At 39.6% G+C, this 21,251-nt stretch overlaps 1 long non-coding RNA gene across 1 annotated transcript in view; it reads left to right on the forward strand.

Moving 5' to 3' along the window:
* LOC137444110 (uncharacterized) overlaps positions 1-19,739 on the forward strand; it is a 90,056-nt gene extending 70,317 nt beyond the window's left edge. Inside the window, exons 2-3 of the long non-coding RNA XR_010988085.1 lie at positions 16,692-16,843; positions 19,320-19,739. This is a non-coding gene — a long non-coding RNA (uncharacterized lncRNA). The remainder of the gene's footprint in view (positions 1-16,691; positions 16,844-19,319) is intronic.
* The last annotated feature ends 1,512 nt before the right edge of the window (positions 19,740-21,251 follow it).

Below are 21,251 nucleotides of genomic sequence, written 5' to 3' on the forward strand. Positions count from 1 at the left end.
TCCCTAAGCTCCAGATCCACACACTGCTTAAACACCTGGAGGGATGGTGACTCCACCACTGCCCTGGGCAGACCATTCCCATGTTTGATAACCCTTTCTCTGAAGAAATATTTCCTAATACCCAGCCTGAACCTCCCTTGGTGCAGCTTGTTACTCTTTCCTCTAGTCCTGTCACATGGCACCAAGGACAAGAGGCTAGCCCCCTCCTCAATCCAACCTCCCTTCAAGTAGCTGTACAGAGCAATAGATCGCCCCTCAGCCTCCTCTTTTCCAGATTGAACCAGATGTTCAGACCATGTGCTCCAGGCCCTTCACAAGCCTCATTAGCCATCTCTGGAGATACTCCAGCACTTCAATGTCCTTTTTGTAATGTGGGGCCCAGAACAGAGCACAATACTCAAGGTGTGGCCTCGTCAGTGCTGAGGGCATAATCACCTGCTATGTTTCTAATACAATTTTTTTGGTTGTTTTGGTTTGGTTTGGTTTTTGTTTTGCTTTGTTTTGTTATTTTAAGATGTAAAGGATTACTTACTATGTACTAAAATATTCCTGAAATAAAACATTCCTGAATAGTTGGGCTATTTTTCAATGAAATGTTTCAATAGTATGCACAGAGAGCAACCAGAAATGGTTATTGTATTAGTGAAGCAAGGTTCAGCTTCTGGCTATTGAAGCGAAACAAAATGGAACTCTTTCTAATAAAGACACAAACAGGAGTTTTAGTGCTAGGTGTGGAGCTAGGAGGCCTCAGGTGCTGCAACATTACAATTGCACTTTTAAATTACCGCTTTGCAAACGACTTTGAAGAGATGATCATCATAATAAAGTGGAGTCTGACTACCATGTGGATAAGGGGTAACAAATTCAATAAGAACACAGTGAGGTTTAGTTTACACGATTATTTTATTTGCAGTACTATCAGCAATTGCTCAAACACTGCAGTTTCCAAAAGGGCTGCTAACAGTAAGGACAGTTAGCTATGCTGTGGTGAGCAAAGATTGCATTTGACTCTTCAACTCAAAAAGCAATTCCTCTAATGAATTAGCCTAAATGCAGAACAATGAAACTGGATGAAATTAAGAGAATAAATAGGGAATTAATGAGACTTGCAATCTGTGGTGGCAAAATAACAAATTGCTTATAAAAATAACCACTTTTACATGTAAATGGCATATACTCCGTGTACACGTGATATGCACAACACATTTCTGTGCAGTTATAATGTTGCAATGTGATATAAACTGGGCTAAAAGTATTTTGATTATTCTTGTTCATCATTAGGATAAAATAAGGCAGTTTTGTAAAGAAAATTTGCAGAGAATCCTATCCTAGATTAACTTCAAATGTAGGATATGCATCAAAAATGTAGGCAATATGAGTGTCTCCAGTTCTCATTTTCCATGTTTTTATTACTGAGTCACAAGTGGGCGTGTTAGTCAGGATATTAAGCTACTTTGCAGGCACAGTTTTGAAATACCTGGAAATACAATCACTGCTGATATGTAGACACTTGGAGAACTGTACCAGCTCATTTCTTGAGACTACCTATGCAGTTCAGTTTCAGTTTCCAAGTCTTACTGCTTGTATAATAATTACTGCTTGTAATAATCAGTTCAAAGCCTCCTACGACCAACTTGTGTTAGGTTCCTGGCTTAAGCCTCTGACATACATTGTAACTTCCCTGTACATAGTTAAACTACAGCGTCTTGTCGAGTCGCCATCTGGTGGACAAGCATCAGAATTGCATCTTTGGGTTCACATTGTGCATATGAGACCCGTCATGGGATAATTTCACAATTGTGCACTAGAATCTGTACATATAATAGTGATTAATCAATTATTAACGTTTTTAATATTAATAAAAAGCGTTTTCATAATTCATTAATTAATAACCTATTCATCACAGGGGGCTGTGGGATTTTTGCAGGGTTTTGTTGTTTGTTTGTAAAGATTACCATTAACAAATTTGTAGGGGAAATTTATTTGACCTGGAATAAATGTGAAGAGATAGCACTTCTGTGAACAAATCTTTTAGCTGACTCAAAACCATATCTTATTATTTGCCTTCAAATATATATGTTCAGTTAAACAGAAAATAGAAAGTGTGTGATAATGTGTCCTTTGGTATCATTCGAAAACACTATACTGGACTGTGGTAGATTAAGATAATAAAAGGCAAACAAACAAAAAGAAAAGAAGCATAACAGTGTTTTACATAATTGTGATCTTATTTCCTCTCTGGGACAATTGTCCTTCTCCTTATCTCTGTCCTTCCCAAAAAGGCATACTGTGAAAAAGATCATGCTACTATAATTTTATTCCAAGTATACTTTTTCTGTAAGCACTTTTATGTGATTAGCCTAAGGGATGTTTTCACATACGCCACGAAAGGCAAATCCTACAAGGACAGTAACAAAAACACTGCTAATTTTTGAGGATTTTATTTCTTTTATCTTGAAAGTCGAATCTCTTGCCTAAATACCGGTCACATATCCAGGACTTCGATTCATGCAGATCCTTATACCATTCTGCAAAGCACCACAACATTCATTTGAAAAAAACCCAGCAATGCTGTCATGCTAAGTGATAGCAGTGCATCATGTCATTTGCATCACCCAGTTACTTATAAGGACTAGAAAGAAAATAGAATATTATCAGAAGTCTGGGGAGGTCTGCACACTCAACATGCAGGTACATATTTCATTACCTCATGCTACAGCAACCATGATTTCACCTATGTAACTCTGTTTCTCAGTTTTTTCTTCCTTAGACAAAAATATATTTCTTCTACTGTTTTGTTTTGTTTTGTTTGGGTGTTTTGGTTCTGGTTTTGGTTTTGTTGTTGTTGGTTTGTTTGGGGTGATTTTTTGTTGCTTTGGGTTTTTTAAGTTGCTATTACAGACAGGTCCAAGCAGGTTCAAACAAGACAAGTCTTAAGCAAGGCAAGGCTTAAGCAAGACAAGGTGACTAGGAATCAGCCTGTATATAAATCTTGCCCAAGATTCAATTGGGCCAATAGGGCAACTGAAGCCAGCACATAGTTACCCAAGGAGAAGGGGTTCTGCCAGGCTGTGGCCATAAAAGGCAGAGGCATAGGCCTGGGCAGGCAGGAGCTCTGGCTGGTGCACTTGCCCTTACCCCAGATACAGGGTTGTGTACCAGACATGTATGGTCCTGTCCCCTTTGCTCCTTTTCCCTTGTTACCCTGAGTTTCTGCAGGAAGGAGGGGAGAGAGAGGGAATATGTCTAGACATATCAGGGTCTGTCTGGGTTTTGTGTTGGGGCTGGCTTGGCCCTACCATGACAATCTCCTGCCTGCTTGGCTCATTAAGATGCCATTAGCACATTGGAATACCAGAAATAGACCATCCTGGGTTAACACAGTCTACTCCCACAACTCCCCTTCACACAAAAACAGGAGGGAAAGTGACACCAAAAAAACCCCTCTGGGCTGAGATAAAGAGCTTAATGAGATGACACAATGTATAATTACTTTAGCTTATTTAGCAGAAAAGCACAGCAAAACATGCAGCAGCAGCAGAAGCCAGTGATGAAATGATCCCACATCCCCCAACCCACAACCAACCCAGAGCAGAACCCCAAACCAGGAAACCAAAAGCAGCAACCAGAAGCCTCCGGTGTCATAATCTGAACTTCAAGCCCCATGACACTTTGCTCCGGCTAACACTTTCATTTTGATGCTGGCATGATGCCAGCATGGTAATGAACAAATTCAATTCAACCTGTGTCAGTGGGAAGGGAAATTACAGCAGCCACACTGGCAGATTTTTGTTTGTTGGGCTGTCTGCATGAAATCTCTAAAACTCCTAACCTACTGAAGCCATTCCCTATCTCTTGCCATGCACTCCAAGTGAGCAAAGTTGCCTTCTAAAATTCTGCTATCATAGCCATACCCTGAACTTGGAAATTGTATGAATAAAACATTCATTAAAAAATGAGCTTCCTATATGCAACATTCAATTTTACAGCAGTCTCGCTGTAAGATTGGAGCTGACACATTTTCCTGACTCAGATTCCCAGCCTTGTTAATGCTCTACCTCTTGTAAACAATTATAGAAACAATGCTATGAACAGAGAGAGTATTGATAAGGTAGACTTAATGTTCACATTGCACTTTCATTAGCAACTGTCTTCAGAAGGTATCCCTTTTTATTAAAACTAGCATAAAAAACAGCACAAAACGTGAAGACCATTTTTTAAGTCAAGCTATCAAACTACTGATAGTTCCTATAATGAATTCTCATCTAAATCCATGCTGACATTTTTAAATAAAATCCCACAATTTTGCATTAAAAAATACAATAAATCCCCCACTGTGTTATTGATTAATATAAGTATCAACAAGCAATAGCTTTAGGGGTGAAAAAAAAGCCACAACCGTTTCAGTCGAGCTCCTGTCAGTATTTGACTTATCAGTAATTCTTGTGGTAGAGGGAGGGAAAAAAATTGATAGACATTCTGGCTAACCATGAAACAATTTGATCTAATGTAGAAGTGCTTGGGTACAACTGAAGAACAATTCCATTCATCCTGCTAATAGAAACCGACTAGATTTTCATCCATATCTGTGGTAAGGGCATGAAATAGATGAAAAAGTCTTAGAGAAGGTCATAGTCATGAACAAAGAACGAAGCAGCACCACTCTTTTCCGAGGACAGAGGATTCCTGTAATAATGAAAAACTGGCAGCTGGACTTGTGCTACGAGAGACAAAAGGTTCTGTATGGGTAGGAAATAAAAGTGGAGACTAAAGGCCTGAAGTAAAAAGACGTTTGCTGCATACTGATTTACCAGACATAGATCACTTCCATTGTTAACTCGAGGCTGTCACCTACCTGCAAAACACACAATACTTACCTAAGTGAGAATGTTTATTAGAGAATCCATTAATTCAGAAGCACTAGACAAATAGGGAACCAGTCTGCAGCTGCTGAGGTATGCCAGAGAAGTATTTATACCTTTCTCATATGAAATAAAATGCTGTCTAGATAGTTTCTGCTGCTGTCTGGATAATTTATTTCAACCATTTCAAAAAAACTTTGACTGCAATTTTGTAGTGGCTGATTCCTCTGGAGAAAAAGTGAGGTATCCTACTGGTCAGTAAGAAAAAATAGTGACAGAACAGAATCTAAACTAACACCCAAAACATCCAGAGTGAGCTTTGATTACAGGGGTCAGTGGAAAAGGAAGAGATAACAGCAAAGTGGAATAATACAGAATTGCTCAATAGAAAAGATTTGTTAATAGAATATACTTATTTTGTTGAACTGAAGCTAATGAGGGTTTATCTGCAAGAAGCAAACAAGAAGCAGGAAAAGTGGATAAAGAGAATACAGAAGCCTGGATGAAGAAAAAAAACAACAAAAGTTGTGAAAAGAAAGAAATATCTTGGCCTTTTCTCCTTATTTCTTGACAATAGTTTTATAGTATCAGTTTTCTTCTTTTGTTGCATATTTTCCCCTCAAATACAAACCCCTTTACTAAAGGAGTATAATATTTCAACACTAAGATAATTAATAACCACGGTGAAGGGTGAGAGAGGGTCAGTGCTCTAGGCTTGGGCTATATTTTTCTTGAGAGATAATAAAAAGAACCTAAAAAAAAACAAACCAATCCTTGATTCAGCAAAGCCTACAGGCAGGTATTTATTAAATTCCACTGAAAGACAAGAAAATTCTTCCATATTTATTTCTAATTGGTGCATAATTTGTGTCTCCTAACCCACGCTCCAGGAAGTTCAGGATGGAGTCTGAGCTCTTAGGAGATGTAGACACTTCAAAAGTACCTCTGATGGGCTTGAGATTTCTAGTTTCATAATGATGTCTGTAAAAAAATTAGAGAAAACTTAGAAGTGCAGTTATCAGGAAAAGAAGGGAGTTTCATCTGACCTGTACAGCCTGAGCACAAATACCAACTTGGCCTCTGTTTATAATGTATAACCATCCATTATTTAAATCATGACATTTTAATACCGTGCTTCCAAAGCACACGTCAGAGCAGATCTCCAGGGGTCCCTTACAAATCCTACTGTTCTATGAATACTCTTGAGTCTTTGTTACCTTCAGCATCTCCTGGAGCAGTGTTACACTCTTTGACCTTTATCTGATAGATGGAAAAAAAAAAGGTATATGGAGGATAACAAAATAAGGGAAGGAAAAGAAAAGGTACATCTGGCTGGATGCCAGGTGCCTACTAAAGCCATGTTGTCACTCCCTTCCTCAACTGGACAGGGAACAGAACAAATAACTAAAGGCTCACGAGCCAAGGTAAGGACAGGGAGATCACTCAGCAATCACCATCACAGGCAAAACAGATTCGGCTTGGGAAAATGAGTTTGGCTTATTACCAAGCAAATCAGAGTAGCATAATGAGAAACAAACCAAACCATAAAACATCATCCCCTCTCATCCCTCTCTTCCAGGCTCAGCTTTACTCACCATTTTCTCTCTCTTCTGCCACCATCCCAAACAATGACTCTGCAACCCTTTCCTCCTGATGAGGAACTCCTCACACTCTTCTTCCACTCTAGCATGGTGTTCCTCCCACAGGACTTAACCCTCCATTAACTTCTCCAACTCAAGTCCTGCCCACAGGTTCTCTCTTCACAAACTGTTCCAGAGTGCGTCCCTTCCACAGGGTATAGCCTTTCAGGAACAGACAGCTTCAGTGTGGATCCTCCACAGGGTCACAAATCCTTCCAGCAAACCTGGAAGGAGCAGTGTGGGCTCCTCTTCACAAGCCCACATGTCCTGTCAGGAGCCTGCTCATTTCCCACAGTGCCACAGCCTCCTTAAGGTGTCCACCTGCTCCAGCATGGAGTCTTACACACTTTGATGGTGAATATCTACTAGGCCATTAGCCTCCACAGGTTACAGATGGACAGACTGCCTTACTGTCATCTTCAACATAAGCTGCAGGGGAATCTCTGCTATGGTCCATGAAGCACCTTCTTCCCCCTCCACTTCATTGACTTTGAGGTCTGCAGAGTTGTTGCTCTCTTGTATTCTCACTCCCCTCTCTGGCTACAATTACTCTTGCACAGCAACTTTTCCACCCTTCTTAAGTATTTTATTCACAGAGGCACTACTGTCATCACCCATGTGCTCAGCCTTGGCCATCAGCAAGTCCACCTTGAAGCAGCGGATCGTGACTCAAGTTCCTAGCAGCTTTCCACAAAAGCTAGCCCTGCAGCCCCACCCACTACTAAAAGCTTGCCATTCCAACTCATCTGCCTGCTAAAGGACAGGGGACAATAGCTAATGAGAATATATTCATTTAAGTTGTGTTGTATTTAATGCTCAGCAACACTTTACAGCTTAAACTACATAGAATCATAGTGTCAGTCAGGGTTGGAAGAGACCACAAGGATCTAGTTCCAACCCCCCTGCCATGGACAGGGACACCTCACACTATGTGGTGTGTGTACATATATATATATATATACACACACACACACTTGTGTGTTAATTTATATGGGACCTGAGCACAACATAAATGATAGAGAATAAGAGGCAGATATTGCACTGGGTCTGGCTGAAATGGAGTCAATTTTCCTCACAGCAGCCTTCATACTGCTGTACTTTGTCTTGATGGCTGGGAAGGTGGAATTTACAGTCTCAAGCTGCACAGGGGAGGTTTAGGCTGGATGTTAGGAAGAAGTTCTTCATAGAAAGAGAGATTGGCCACTGGAATGTGCTGCCCGGGAGGTGGTGGAGTCACCATCCCTGGAAGTGTTTAAGAAGAGTCTGGATGGGGCGCTTGGTGCCATGGTGCCACAGTACAGTGAGCATACTGCAAGCTCAGTCATTTGACAAAAATGACCCTATTAAGTACTTGGAATAAATCACTTCAGAAGAAAATCCACACCTACACACTGCAAGTGTTCTTAAAAATGATGACAGTATCCAACAACTGGTAGAGAAGATTGATGGCAATTTTAAATTACCAATCGAATTCTCTATTCTAAGTACGCATAGAATATGATGTCTCACACAAGCTGCCTGATAACTGTTAGGGAATGATAATTTGATTACCTTTTAATAGTGCTAATATTGATTCTTACCATTTTGTTTCACTTGGAATGAGTCTGATCTGCAATAATAAAATCTATTTCTCATAGAGATTGAACTGAAGACAATGCTCTTTTGAATAGCCATGTAGAGCACCTATGGCTGTGCCAAGGGAGGTTTAGGCTGGATGGTAGGAAGAAGCTCTTCACAGAAAGGGAGATTGGCCATTGGAATGTGCTGCCCAGGAAGGTGGTGGAGTCACCATCACTGGAGGAGTTTAGGAAGAGACTGGATGGGGAGCTTGGTGCATTGGTTTAGTTGATTAAATAGTGTTGGATGATAGATTGGACTCAAAGATCTCAAAGGTCTTTTCCAATCTGGTATTGTATTCTATTCTATTCTATTCTGCCTATAAACTGATATAGGCAACCTAATGGGGGGACTCAAATGCATGTCAAAAGTAGCAATCAGGAGAACAAGTACCAGCTGCTGTCAGGAAACCACTAATCCTCAACTAGTCTCTATTAAACATGCCAGGTCAAGGTTTAGATCTGGCAATTGGAAAAAATGGCATTCAATATTAACAAAGTTTTCAATAAGTAAAAGACTTACAGAGTTTAGTAACATATGAAAGTTCATGAAAATTAGTATTGGGACATAGCTGACAGATTGAATTTCATTTACAGAACATATGTCATACCCTTACCAATGAATATAATCTCCAAATGTGGAAAATGGGGGCATGAATATCATGCATAAATAGTGATGATCCCCCACCCCCCACCCCCCTTCCAATTTATAAATACATAAATAGTTCTGCTTCAAAAGAAACTGCATGGAAAGAGTCAGGTGAGCTGAGAGAACAAAAAAGTATTAAACATTAAGGAAACATCTGTGGTACATATATAAAAACCAGAAAATGTGCAGTTAAATAATGAACTCAGAAACAAACCCAAGCTCAATATTATTTGACAAGTTATCTGTCCAAGAACACTAGGAATGAGTTTGACACAGACATGGGAAAAGCAACTGGCAACCCAAAATCTTGTCCAGAACTGGAGCAAGCAAACCTCTCTGACATTATGATGTGCATTAATTTGCTATACTAAAGCATCTGTAACATGGGACTTTCCTTATACTCATAAAATTTGGGATAAATCCATTAAATGTCATAAGCTAAAATGCATAACTTCAGCACAGTAAATCCCTGGGTGGAAGCTTTAACAAGGAAATAACTTCTTTCATGATGTGAGAGTTTGCTCACTGGTCTTTACTTTTCCACACATTTCAGACTGTACTCCTTGTTGAAAAGGGAGTAAAAAGAAACAATCTCTCTGAGAGTATAAACTCATTTTTAAGGCAGACAGACTAGTCTAAGTCTTTCACTTAACAAAGAAAACATCAATTATCAATAGCAATGTTTGTAACTAGATTTTGTGAAGTATGACATGACTGGCTCATATCATGCACCTGATGTTTTCATTACCAGTTATAACTCTCCCTATGTTTAATAGTGTCAGGCATTAACAAGGATACTAGCTCTAAACAAGTGATATCCCTGCCCAAAGAACATATTTAATGTCTTAGCTAAATACTATCATTTAAGACAAAAAGGATAAATGAACATTTTAGCCAAGTGTCTCAGTCTAGAAAGAGAGAGAGAGGGAGACTCAGTTATGTTTAAAACATTCCCCTGTTGTAAAATTGAAGGCACAAATGAGGTCAAATATCAAGTGAGGTTATTTATTAGCAGAATAAAGTGGATGGAACAGAAGAAGGGACAGAGAGAGAGAGGAAAAATAGAGAAAGGGAGAAAGAGGAAGAAAGGATTATTTGGATGGAGGAGGTCTGAGGAAGCATGTGGCCCCTTTGGCTTGTCATCCTTGTTGGTTTTCTCCTGTCCTTCCTGGAGGAGGGGAGGGAGTGATCCCAAAGTTTAAGTCCAAGTCCTTCTCTGAGCAGCCTCCAACATGTGGTGTCTTCAGTAAACAAGTCCTTTCTCTTCTCCATGAATTCATCTTTTCTTCTTACAGCAGGCGAAACTTAGGGCACAGAGAAAGGGTGCCATGTGTTAGTTGTTTAGGTGGGTTGGATTGGTTGATGGGCTGGACGCGATGATCTTGAAGGTCTCTTCCAACCTGCTTTGGTTTATTCTAAAAATAGCCTAATAAAAGGAAATGACAACTTTTTTCCTGGTCTGCTGGTTCCAGGCTGCATGGCAATGTCTTTTTCTCTCTGTCTTTTTCTCTCTCTCTGTTTCTATCTGTCTGAGCTGCTAGGGCTCAGTGTCGTATTCAGTCAATTGCAGATCCCTCTGGCCCACACTCCAGTCACATTAATGTATATGCAACTGCCAGGAGTGGTGTCAGTAGACAGAGCAGACACATCAGGCAGGTCGTTCACAGCAATCTGATCTTTTTGTTGGACATTCCACAGGGTCTTTTGACCATCACCTCCCTGGGCAGCTGCCATCTGGGCGAGGAGCAAAGGTGGTTTTATCTTTGTTGATTCACATCAAGAGAGACAAGAGTTAGTCACTTACACCAAATTCTTCCATAAGTTTAACAAATTCAACATAGACCAAGAAAAAAAACTCCAAGTTCCTCAAATGCTAAATGCCAGTGGGAAAAAATTCTTATGTGAGAGAATTACTTCATAGCCTGGCAGTACATTAAGGATGAACCCAGAATAAAGTATGTTTGCCTTGATTCATGAGTGCATAAACAAAGTAACCAAAGTAAACATAGTAATCACTAAGCTGTAAGCTAGTCCTGTAACTATATATATATATTCTTACTTTGTTTATTACCACACCATGTATCAACTAGGCCTAGTACCCTGTATTTTTAAGCAGAGAAAATGTTCTCTCTTGTGATCCATACAAGTTTTACAATGCTAGTATCCCCTCAAATTAATTCTTAAAATTTGAAGGCAATGCAACAAAGAAAATGAAAATATTATTACTGAGCCTCTCTGCAATATAAAATGTTTCCAAAGGTGCTTTTAAACTTTAATCTATGATATGTGTCTCAGTGTTTCAACAAATAGAGAAACTGTGAAAGCAAAATTGCCACATTCATGAATTCATTTGACATTGCTATCAAGTAATGGTCTTGAAACTCTTGTCTTAAACTCTTTGGTTAAAAAAATCTGTGATCTGAAAGTTTTGTCCCTGTAAGTCAACAAACTATGATTTAGGGGGATACAATGAATTAAATAACCCCCTCCCTGTTTTCCTTTTTTAAGAGCAATTAATGTAGACTCAAGCCTTCACATTGTTTCACTCTTTGCAAACATCAGTGTGTTTATGCTGAGTCTGCAGGTGTGTTTCAAACTGAAATATCACAGATAAAAATAGAGAGCATTAGGCAGCTTTTAGCATTAGAGCCTCTTCTCTGCTGAATACATGTTATTCTCTGCACTTACATTCTTTCAGAGTTTTATAGAACTTCACACATTTTCCAAACGCTTTGGTAGATTCCCTTGGGGGGGGGGGATCACAATACTTACTTTCATGTGAAAAAAGAGATCAAGAGGGAGAAAAACTCCATTTTTCACACTGTATTTCTGAATGATGCTTATTAAACACTTGAAAAAATAAAGGGAAGAAAAGACAAAAGAAATTGAAAGTAAAATCCAGTGAAGCTCTAATGTTTAAAGGCTGCAAATCAGCTCCAGAAATCCATTGATTCTATGCAGAACCCATCATGTGCCTTTCCACATCCCCTGGACTGACTTAAGAGTTAGCCAACAGCTCAATATTTCCTCCTACCAGTTCAGATTCTTAAGCTGTAAAAATTTTCAGCTTCCTTGAAGTCATTAGATTAGTCACATTTAACACCCATGTATTAGTCTTCCATTAAAACAGTTGCAATAGCTGACATATAGAAGCTGTCACTCGGGCTGTAAGGGAAAATGGGCCATAGGTCACTAATTCCTCTGAGTTTGTCCAGTGTTAATACATTGAACAAACTTGTACTAACTAATAAACAAAACATATACTGTATGAGCATAGGTCATCTCTTTTACTTTGAGCATTAGAACTTCTTCAGCTTGAGTCTCAAGGCAATGAAGACAAGAGCAAGTAGAGTCTGAGAAGTTGCAGTTCTTGCACCATGTTGTGTGTTTTTCAACCATTTTTAAAGGCACTACTTGTTTCCACAGTTCACTCTGTACTCCAAATATCTCACCTCTTCCACTGCTCTGCTGTTTCTAGGTATATGTTGCTGATTAAGAGATCAGCACTGCTGGACCTCAGGGAAGACATCTACCTCCTCAGTTCCAGTTTCACCACAAGTCGAATAAGAAATTACAGGGAGCCTGTGACAATCCTTAGCTTTTCAAAACCATTATTTTTCAAGTTCCTTATGGACTCATCAGTGTAAAATAGAAGACTAACAATCTGAAGTCAAAATTTTGCTACAGTATGTTAATTAGAATAGTTGGGCTACCAAGGACAGCCTATAGTTACCAACCTATGAGTGTCATGGTGTTAAGTCCCTGATTAAGGGAAGCAAGCATTCTAACATTACTAACACATACAGCTGTTAGAAATTGGAAAGTAGGTAGATGTAGCAAATTGTCATCACTGTTCTGTAACGTTCTGGGCATGTCCAAGATGTACAGTAACATTAGAACAGGATAGAATTCACCAGTTTGGAAGAGACTTTTGAGATCATTGAGTCCAACCAATCATCCAACACTATCTAATCAACTAAACCATGGCACTGAGCACCCCCTCCAGTCTCTAAATTAAAGTAGGTTTGTTTTGCTTTGTTTTCTTCTTGCAAATCTGTGAAAAATGACAGTAGCTCCTAAAAACTTTAATTACAAGACAAATATCTTCCATAATAAATAACCATATGTTGTCCCAGAGATACACAAACTAGATTTAAAACCTACTTGTATAAAAGGTGAATTTCACAGATGAAGAAGTATTTTGATTATGGCAATGTAACATGTAAACTAATTGTGCTCAGAATTCAAAGCCAGAGCTTCATTTCAGAGTTACAGTAAAAAAAAGCCCACAACTATAAACTTGGATGTAAAACTTGAGTGTCAGAGATGGCCTTTGTGTGTCCATTATCCTTTCCTGACAATACAAACAAAATCACAATACATTTGTGTTGATTTTTGTCTACCCTGCTTCTGGAGAGTAAATGTACAGTTAAGAAAAGAAGAAGAGTTCAGTGGAAGCACTGCTGAAGGGAATCAAGCTGAAGAGAGGACTAACTACCTTTCTTAAAAAGGGTTCTGGTTTTGCATTTTAAAGCTGCATTCCAAAGGGCCTAACTTCATTCCTTCTGGAGTGGTATTGACAGAGCTTACTGAAAATGGTATCTTCTATTTAAAAGCTGACCTATAACACTGAAGATGAGCAATATTTCCTTAAAGGAGCTAGAATAATGTTGAAAACCAAAGATATGAGCAGTCTTTGGTTTAGGTTCCTTACCTCAAAGTGCATTTTATTTATTACAAGAAATAGGTTTTGGTCAATCACATTTTAGGAGATGAAGAAAGCAATTTGCTGGTGACACAGCATTCTGCTGATTTCTTCCCTGATAGTTTGTATGTAAAGTATCTCAACTGCTGTTGCTCATGTGACAAGTTAGATCAAATGCTAGGCAGAATTTAGGCTAATTGTGTTATGGCTGACATAGAACTGAACTGGTTGTCTTCCTTTGAGGGGGTGGGAGTGTGTCATGATTTACTGCAAGATATCCCCAGGCATTGCTCATGTATACCCATTAAAAATAAAGCTTCTGCTCACATTCATGCTTTATTGTCAAACTACAGTGAAGCACTGAAGTCCCCATGCAGAAGAGACTAGAGAAATGCAAATGTGCAAATCTATCTGCATTTATACATTCATATGAAGGATGATTAGATGTATATTCTTCAAACACAACACACTTTGCTGTTCATTAAAACATTTTCACTTCCCAAAAATATGTATTCTGAAAAGCCTTTGGTATATTTATTTTTCTATTGTTAGACCTTTCATCATCAAAAAAACCCAAATCCCCACAGCCTCAAAGCATAGGGGTAGATTTATTGTACTAATCAGTGTTTCAAAATGGACACAGGCTTAATTAGCAAATACCTTTCCTTTTAAGTCCTTGTTCCTGTATAGATACAGCCTCTGGGTCTTCCAGTGGAAATGCTGAGTACCTCACCTCCTTGTCAGTGCATTTTGTACTGCACTGCAGTATAACAACATTCACACCACCAGGAGGCACAGCATTCTAAGGCACTACAATTTTTCTTTGTTTTAGAACCTTTCTCCTAAATGTTTTACACATGGTAGTATTTGTGAAGGATGTTGGTCTGCAGGATGAGATCCATTTCATTTACTGAACTAGAAGTTCTCAATTATGGCAGCACTGTCCCCTTCAACTCACTACTGTACCTCAGGCCAGGTGTATGACAGGAATGGGTTATTTTGTGCTTGATCAGAAGCACCCACTTGCCTGATAGGAGAAGGTGAAGCAACGAAAAACAAGCACCTGCAAGTTCTTTGTTTTATAAACTAAGAAGTGCTAGGAACATGTTGATTAGTTCACCAACTGCAAGTACTCTCTAAACAGCTCAAATGCCCTCCAACTGCCTTGTAGAGGACAAATGGACCTGAAGAAAGATGAAGAGGATAAAGGCAGCTGCTGGGCAGGGGGTGCCACGACTCCTGAGTGGGGCGCACACACAAGCAATAGGGCATGTAGGTTATGTAACATGATTGTTTACTGTGGAGGAACTTTCACCCCAAAGCCCAGCCTCCTGGGACATCTTGGCCTTACATCACACGATGCTGACCCCAGTTAAGCCAGATACTGCCAATAGCAGTGAGCACCACTTCTCCAGTCCTACCAACAAGACCTGGTCTTGCACAGACATCTGCCTGGCTGGGAGACAGCTCCACCACTTAGCTATCTCTGGTACTGCTGTGTTCCTCATTGCATGGCTAGGGTGAGTTAGTTTGACTTTACTCTCTGCTTGTGCCTTACATGGTTTTATCTAGCCTCTTTAAAATGAAACAAAGCCATGCCTGATGGCACCTGTGGTATGTGCATTGATTCCTGATCCAAAGAACCCACTAAAACAAGGTGGCCTGAAGAATCACTTTTATTTCCAATATCCACTCAGCTATTTTTCACAATGTTGACATTTCCAGTCCTGTTCCTAAGTCCTTTGTGCTGTTGAAAAAAAGAGATACATCAATATTGCCTAGAACTAAGTCTACTCCATTGTGAATGATAAGCTTATGATTTCTCAGAGGTCGCAGTTGCTATTTTTCAATTAGTCATACCTGAAACAACCTCAGTATGGACAACATACAACACAGTGTATGGACACTGCACATGCACAATGGTGAAAGATCACTTGTCTTAAAGACTTTCCACAAAGCAGACAAGCAACATGAAGACACACACATCATGAACGCGGGCTTGAAATAAAAGCCAGTGAAGATATCACTGAGCCACCACAGTGCAAAACACTCATGCCATGGCACTTCACTTCTTACAAATACTAACACTGTGGCTACAACACAAGCAGCACCCAAGGACTGTCTACATGCATCAGGTAAACATGCCAAAGGTCACAAAATGGAATTACACAGCATGTACTAGGAGAGCCAATACCTAAACTCAACTCCAGGTTTAGTTCATTAGTGGAATATATTTATTGTCAATCTTCTCTTTAGAAACAGCAGTTTTATTATCACATTCCCCTGCTATTTTAGCCAGCAGAGACACTGGCATGTCTGTGAGACAGCTCAGCATTCCAGGATTACATGAGTTCATCTGTCATTAGTTTCACCAAACTCAACCATCTGGACTGAATTTGCTTATGTTAGTGTCAACTTCAGGCTGTGGAGTTTTAGAAGATTAAAAACAGTGTGGCAGTTTTTCAGAAAAGAAATCAAGACCTCTCCCTTGTGCTAAATAATTCACTGTCTTGCTCATTTCCCTGTAAAGTTGGGGAAAGTTAAAGCATTTCCATACTGGAGAGACAGATCCTATATGCATACTATTGCACAGTGTGAAGCAAGAGGAAGGAAGACTGTATTGGAGTGAGTCCATCCACTTAAGCATTTTACCAGAGCAAGTGAGTATTTGATACATATCACCCACATACTGTGTCTGTGAAGAGGTCTAGAAGTAAACTCAATTCCTTTCAGACAAAAACAAATAGGAAGATGTGCTCCACAAGTATGCTCCAAATGTTAATAGACATTCAGTCTATGATCCTGATTAGTGTTGGTTTGAAACAAAACTCTTGAAATCTATACTATAGTCATCAAGTGCAAGTCCCCAACAGATGTGCCATCAGTCCAAGTGATGCTTGCAATCAAGAGTGTCATGGGACTTGAAGTTCAGATTGTAACAAGAGGGACAGCCAAGTGGAAGTGGCACAATTCACCACCAGTCTCTGGGCTCTGCCCTCCAGCTGACCCAGCTCAGAGTGCTGCTGTCCAAGCCCTGGGCTGACAGCTCGGTCAGGAGTTCATTACGAGGGAGTGTCAAAGACCAGGTAGACTACATCCACAGCCTGCCCCACACCCACCAGGCAGGTTACCTAGTCATAAAAAGATCAGGTTGGTCAGGCAGGACCTGTCCCTCCTAAAACCATGTTGGCTATGTCTGATTCCTTGACCATCCTGCAGGTGCTGTGTTGATTGCACTCAAGATGATCTGCTCCATAATCTTGCCTGGCACTGAGGTCTGACAGGCCTGGAGTTTCCAGGTTCCTCCATCTGGCCCTGTGGATGGGTATCATATTGGCCAGCTTCCAGTCACCAGTGAGCCAGGACTGGTGGTAAGTGATGAATCAGCTTGATCTCTATGGAAGGAATCAAGAAATGGATGGATAAATAAAAACCTCTCAATGGGGAAAAACACACATCTGTCAGAAAAATTGACAAGAGTTTTGGCACATTCATTCTTTATGAGTAGAAAACTGCTTTTACCACCCAAAAATGTGAAGAGGAGGAGGAAAACCCCTTACAAGCCTGATTCTTAGGAAGTGGTTTTCAAAAGTATGCAGTGACAAGACTTCAAAAAGTGAGATAATTATTTAGCAACAAAAATAGATCAGTTTAAGAAAAAATTAGCATAAAATTTGAAATTCAGAAAAATTGAAAGTGTTGTTTATTAGTTGAACAGAAAAGGAAGAAAAAAAATAGAATCTAATTGCTAATTCTTCCCAGAAACCTTGCTACAATCACACAAATAGTATTACAGATAAAACTGCACTCCCTCTGCTCAGAAGGAAAAGATCATCTTTTTCATCATGTGATTTATTATGTACTAGTAAGGCAGAGTCATCCAAATTAATGATTGGATAACTGTTCTGAACACCTACCAATTTCAAATCAAGAATCATTCAAGCTCTTCACATTTCAAAGGCCTGCACATCTAAAAGAACAGCTGCAAGTTATCATCTCTGAGTTTGTTAGGAATTGAAGCTCTGGATTAACCTGAATGATTTGCAGGCAGGTGTGAAAACAGTTAACCTCAAAGACAAAGGGGACCTCCTAATCCTACAGAATATCACATCTCAGCTTCCTCCCTTATCCTTGCCTTTTCATTTATTCCTCTTATGTTTACCACAGACTGATAACTCATTTTTGCATCTGAGAGGAGGAGAATTGTCTATATGACATTTCAGTACACATTTGTATACATGCATATATTTTGCATGCATTACAGAAAGTATCTAATATATGGTATCCTGTATTACATATATGTATAATACATATATACATATCAGGTATTTTAATATATTAAAACTGTTGGTTTGGGGGAAACCAGAAGTAAACATGCTGTTATAATTTGTTAAGACATTCACAGGGGAGATTTTATCACTCTTTTGGTCAAAATTTGAGAGTGCATCATAGTTCACAGGGTCATGTAAATTCTCTTAAAAGACCAATTACTATATTTAGTAAATATAATAAACAAGTAAATTGCATCCTGGAGTGCAAAGAAGCACAGCCAGCAGGTTGAGAGAGGTGATTCTGCCACTCTGCTCTAGTGAGACCTCACTTTGACTGCACCCAGCTCTGGAGCTTCCAGCATAAGACATGGACCTGCTGGAGGAGAGCCACAAAGACAGTTAGAGGGCTGGAGCACCTCTTTTGAAGACAGGCTGAAAGAATTGAGACTGTTCAGTCAAGAGAAGACTTTGGGGAGAGTTTGTAGCTACATTCCAAAGGGGACATACCACTATTTTTCCCTTTTAATAATGCCCCTAATACACCTGCTCTACTCAGTTAATTTCCCTTCTACTTTTGATTTCTTGGTCTGCCTGTACTGTACTTGTAGAAATAGAGCTACAACCTCAAGCAAAGTTTTGATTGAAAGACTTCCAAATAAACTGAGATGACTTTAACCACACAGGAAGAAACCATCAATATTATTCACCATTTGAGATTATTTGTCAGTTGCCACTGGAGTCCCATATACAGAATACTAGAAGTAAAATTATTTCTTCATTGTATGATAGTAAGTTCCTGAAAGATATTACTCCTGCTGCTGCTGCTAATGGGGTGAAGAGGAAAGGAAATGAGAAATAGCTGCTGCTGTAGGCATTGCAGTTGTAGGCACTATTGCTTTCTCCTCCATACGGCATCTGTAGCTTATATTCCAAATCATCCTTCTCAGAACAGCTGCTGTTTTTGTCCTGGGTTTTGATCTATTTAACAACATTTGTCTAAGTTTTGTCATTTTTACTATGCTCCTATTGCACCTAATTCCAGTTGGCCTACTTCTCCTTCCACTTAGAAGTCAGATAGGCTTATTCTTTCCTTTGTAATGTTTCCTTTGAGAAACTTAATGAATTGTGTCCCTTTCAAATCTTTTCAGATGTCTTGGACATTTCTCTTGCAACATTTGACCTTGAATATTTTTCTAACAGACAAAACCAGACTTTTGCATGTTACAAAGATGAGTATAACAAGCTCACATTTGATTGCCTGGTTTAACCATTCTTTGAAAGAGTCAACAAAAAAGAGAAGATGGTCTTCTCACATAGCCTAAACTGTTAAAGAAAAGCAATGTGTCAAAGCCACAGTGAAAGAGACCAGAGAAGGCAGATGATGTCTGATCAAAACCAAAGCTAAGCACAGCACAGGCCTCCAGTAAATTCTTTCATCAGTAAAAGAAGTTGAGTAAATCACACATTTAAATGGCTACCCCTAACTGTCTTAGCAAACATGTTAAGCTTTTTGTATACAGCATGGTAAAGGAGACTTCTGTGCATTTTCCTGATTGTTGCTCTTCCCCTGATTCAGGCTGCCACTGGGTGACAATGAAGGCACTAACCCACTGCTGCATAGCAATGAGATTCCAGCAATCAGACCAGGGAATCTCAAATCTTCTCTGCAGTCCTTTATTGATGCATTGTAGAATCCCCAGCCCTACAGAGTCTGAGTCCCACTTGCAGAAGTAGTCCCAGAAGCCCTTAACAGATGAAGCAGCTAACAGAAGTCCCAAGCATATCCCTCACGGCATCCCTGCACCGAAGCCCTTGCCAGAAGAGGCTGGTTAACACAAACAGAAGTCACTAGCAACCCTAACTGAAGATCCCTAACCAAAAGTGACTCTTCCTCAGAGTGGCTGTTTTTATCATACTCTGTTATCAGTCTCTTAACCAGTAAAATCCAGCCATTTATATAAGCTAAAATCTTTTCCCAATAAGAGGTGCCAGCACGTCAAGGAGGTGGCTTTTGCAGCATGTTCCCATCTAAGGGTGCCAACGTGAGGATGTTGCTCTTGACACATGGAATGCTGTTGATTTGCTGTATGCACAGTGCTAAAGAATTGGTCACCTAAGGAATCATGCACCCTGCAGCATGTATCCAGCAACTGCCCTCAGAACAGTGCTGCAACAGCTGATGTTTATGAAGACATTCTGTCACACTTGAGAGACATCTTCAGGAATACCATGAACTTACTTGTTTGGAGGCTTGGCAGGAAAGCCATGAAAACTCATATCATTCAGCTGCTGGAGGACAAAAGGTATTTTTGCAGAACTGAGAAACAAGTTCATAGGAAGACAAGAATCAATCTTGAAGGTAGAATCAAAACACAGTATCTGACATGTTAAATAGCAGGAGGTAATGGAAAGATGTGAAGGTTCTTGCAACTAACACAATCAAAATGACAAGGCAGGAACATGATTCTTACCACAGAAGGAAGGTGAACAGAGAGAGTACTCTTCACACCATCAAGAATGATTGCTAAACACAGATCATTTACACATATACTTCTATCGTGCAAGCAGTAGTTGTTAGCTGAAAGTTAATTTTTCTAAGAGTGCATGTAAACTGGCAGTTTGAAGCCAATGGCAAAAAACACCACCACCAGAAAATAAATCCTAGCTTCTGTGCTTGGCTTCATTCCACTTGCATAACAGACACAGCCCTCTGCCTGTCACCGCACACGCCTCCGCACACTCAGGCTTTAATACAAGTACATTAAATTCTCAGAGCTGATGCGCTGTAAAGTTATCTTTTGTTACTCACAGATCTACCCACTCCAAGTTTCTGCCTTCTTAGGTGGCATGGAAAAATAAGTCCTTCTTTCAGCAATTAGGATCATGAAGTCCTCAGTTTTTATTGGCTGCTATTTTCCCCTCCTGCTCTAAAAAAAGGATTAGTTTTTTTATCCTGAGTTTGGTTTAGGTTTATGCATGAGTTTGCACATAGCCACATACACTGAGCTAAAAAAGTTAATTCTCTAGTTGTCATTTCCTAATTGAAGTATAGCAAGCCTCTCTAGAATTTTAACATCAGGGGAAATATCAGATCTTAAATATGTGTATATAAAGAGACAAAAATAGAGGCCAAGAGCTCTCTCATTCTATTACCTTACTCAGGACTTCTTTCATTGGGGTTTTGGGTTTCTTTTTGCCCCCCCTTATAACAAATCTTAAAATTTCTAACATCCATTAAAAATTTTTGATGAGACTGAGAGGTCTGTTGCACACTCAGATTGCCAAGAAGTATAAAGTGTTTATTGGTAAGGTGGATAACCCTTCTTCAATCCCGACTCACTGGGAGCAATGCTTAACCTACATGAAATACTAGCACTGAAGAAACATCTGTATGTATGTGTGTATAGAGATCTACCTACTTTGACCTGGACAGCAAGTTCTCCATGGAACAGCAATGTGCCCTTGGGGCCAAGGGAGCCAACTGTATCCTGGGGTGCATCAAGAAAAA

Source organism: Melanerpes formicivorus, unplaced genomic scaffold (genome assembly GCF_026170545.1).
Source record: "Melanerpes formicivorus ecotype bairdi unplaced genomic scaffold, bMelFor1.0.p_v2 SCAF_11, whole genome shotgun sequence".
NCBI lineage: Eukaryota > Metazoa > Chordata > Aves > Piciformes > Picidae > Melanerpes > Melanerpes formicivorus.